This window comes from Anopheles coustani (assembly GCF_943734705.1).
Source record: "Anopheles coustani chromosome X unlocalized genomic scaffold, idAnoCousDA_361_x.2 X_unloc_82, whole genome shotgun sequence".
NCBI classification, from domain to species: Eukaryota; Metazoa; Arthropoda; class Insecta; order Diptera; family Culicidae; genus Anopheles; species Anopheles coustani.
The window spans coordinates 82501-84911 of NW_026525195.1; the positions used below are offsets into that span (position 1 = coordinate 82501).

At 48.4% G+C, this 2411-nt stretch overlaps 1 non-coding gene across 1 annotated transcript in view; it reads right to left on the reverse strand.

Annotated features, from left to right (window-relative positions):
- Positions 1-143, reverse strand: part of LOC131271020 (5.8S ribosomal RNA) — a 155-nt gene extending 12 nt beyond the window's left edge. The window contains exon 1 of the ribosomal RNA XR_009180006.1: positions 1-143. This exon is cut by the window's left edge and continues 12 nt beyond it. This is a non-coding gene — a ribosomal RNA (5.8S ribosomal RNA).
- Positions 144-2411: the final 2268 nt, after the last annotated feature.

Here is a 2411-nt window from a genome sequence, read left to right on the forward strand (position 1 = left end):
ATCTGTACATCATGGTAGGTTCCCACGACGTGCAATATGCGTTCAACTTATCAATGTTCATGTGTCCTGCAGTTCACATTATGACGCGCAGTTAGCTGCGGTCTTCATCGATCCATGAGCCGAGTGATCCACTGCCGAGGGTGACTAACTTGCGTAAGCCGCCGCTGTGCGCGTATACCCGTTCCCCGTAGGGAGGAGCAAGCCGCCGCTTAGAGACGAAGCATAAAGTGTCCTCATTCCACATAGGGCAAGCTGGATGAATCCATTTTACCCAGGACGGCCGAAGCGGCGTGGACCAGGGGAGAACTGAACCTTATACTTCACACCACAGTAAGTCTACGTGTCCTCTTCCACATAGGGCAAGCTAGAACTAACTATCTTACCCAGGACTGCCGAAGCAGCGTGGACCAGGGGAGGAACACACTTTTCATGGAAACGTAAGGCATCCATGACTGCCATAACGTAAGCCGCCGCTGTGCGCGTATACCCGTTCCCCGTAGGGAGGAGCAAGCCGCCGCTTAGAGACGAAGCATAAAGTGTCCTCATTCCACATAGGGCAAGCTGGATGAATCCATTTTACCCAGGACGGCCGAAGCGGCGTGGACCAGGGGAGAACTGAACTTTATACTTCACACCACAGTAAGTCTACGTGTCCTCTTCCACATAGGGCAAGCTAGAACTAACTATCTTACCCAGGACTGCCGAAGCAGCGTGGACCAGGGGAGGAACACACTTTTCATAGAAACGTAAGGCATCCATGACTGCCATAGTGCGTAAGCCGCCGCTGTGCGCGTAAACCCGTTCCCCGTAGGGAGGAGTCAAGCCGCCGCTTAGAGACGAAGTATGAAGTGTCCTCTTCCACATAGGGCAAGCTAGAATGAACTATCTTACCCAGGACCGCCGAAGCAGCGTGGACCAGGGGAGAACTGAACTTTATACTTCACACCACAGTATTGAGTAATGTGCCCTCTTCCACATAGGGCAAGCTGGAATGTTCCATTTTACCCAGGACGGCCGAAGCGGCGTGGACCAGTGGAGGACTACACAATCATGAGGTTTGATATCGACTTGTGTGTTTCAATAGGATACCGATGGTATGGTTTGAACCGATTTGATTTAGCCATTCTGAAGTCATCACTTGGTTGAAGCGCTGAACTAGGGAGGCATCGTTTACATATATATTGGTTTTCGCATGCTCTACTAGGTTAATGTCATGAGGTTGGCTATCGAGCATGCCCAAGTGATGACTTGATTGTGTGCTTGCTTGAATTCTTCACATTTCATACCATCGGTTAGTTGTCGAATCATTCCTCGATCATAACCTTCGTTCTTGGTTCATGTATGCTCTCTTCCACATAGGGCAAGCTAGAATTAACTATCTTACCCAGGACCGCCGAAGCAGCGTGGACCAGGGGAGAACTATACTTTGTCTTGTATGCCCTCTTCCACATAGGGCAAGCTAGAACTAACTATCTTACCCAGGACCGCCGAAGCAGCGTGGACCAGTGGAGGACTATACTTTGTTCATAACACCACAGTATTGAGTAATGTGCCCTCTTCCACATAGGGCAAGCTAGAATGAACTATCTTACCCAGGACCGCCGGAGCAGTGTGGACCAGTGGAGGACTACACAATCATGAGGTTTGATATCGACTTGTGTGTTTCAATAGGGTACCGATGGTATGTTTTGAACCGATTTGATTTAGCCATTCTGAAGTCATCACTTGGTTGAAGCGCTGAACTAGGGAGGGGCATCGTTTACATATATATTGGTTTTCGCATGCTCTACTAGGTTAATGTCATAGGGTTGGCTATCGAGCATGCCCAAGTGATGACTTGATTGTGTGCTTGCTTGAATTCTTCACATTTCATACCATCGGTTAGTTGTCGAATCATTCCTCGATCATAACCTTCGTTCTTGGTTCATGTATGCTCTCTTCCACATAGGGCAAGCTAGAATTAACTATCTTACCCAGGACCGCCGAAGCAGCGTGGACCAGGGGAGAACTATACTTTGTCTTGTATGCCCTCTTCCACATAGGGCAAGCTAGAACTAACTATCTTACCCAGGACCGCCGAAGCAGCGTGGACCAGTGGAGGACTATACTTTGTTCATTACACCACAGTATTAAGTATGGTGTCCTCTTCCACATAGGGCAAGCTAGAACTAACTATCTTACCCAGGACCGCCGAAGCAGTGTGGACCAGGGGAGGACTATACTTTATACTTCACACACTAGCCATACTGAAGTCATCACTTGGTTGAAGCGCTGAACTACGGCGGGGTAATCGTTTACAGGTTATAATCATATAGCTGCATGCTCATTAGTAGATAATGGAATATTGTATGGCAATATGAGCATGCCCAAGTGATGACTTTGTTTCAAGCTCAACAGGTAGGGTATTGAGT